This window comes from Passer domesticus, chromosome 3 (assembly GCF_036417665.1).
Source record: "Passer domesticus isolate bPasDom1 chromosome 3, bPasDom1.hap1, whole genome shotgun sequence".
NCBI lineage: Eukaryota > Metazoa > Chordata > Aves > Passeriformes > Passeridae > Passer > Passer domesticus.
In genome coordinates this window covers 90,046,748-90,047,197 of record NC_087476.1, presented here as the reverse complement: position 1 = coordinate 90,047,197, position 450 = coordinate 90,046,748, and positions in this window count along the sequence as shown.

Here is a 450-nt window from a genome sequence, read left to right as displayed (position 1 = left end):
GGCGAGGGTGCAACAGCAGGGAAAGGAAGAATAGGCCAACAGAACCTGTTTTCGTCTGGTTTTAAGGAGTAAATGCTGTCTTTGGGTGGACTTTGAGATCATCCAGATTTCGAAGGGAAAAAATGTTAAATGAAGTCAGATGTAGATCAGTGTTTGTACCTTATTCAAAAAGAACAAGAATAATTTAGGATGCTAATGCATCTATTCCACCAGCCAAAGTGTCGCAGCCCTTTCCCTGATGCCAAAGCCAGCCCACAGCCTGTGCAAGAGATCATGAAGGGCCACTGCTGCAAGCACTGGCACAGTCTCAGCTGTGTTTTCAGCACACAATGTGTAATACGGATATACATTCCTAAAGTCAAAGCCAGTTGTTCTGTTGCCTTGATAATGTTTGTTTCAGTTCCCACTATACTTCTTCCTCTTGAGGTCCTGTTTTTTAAAAAAAGATCC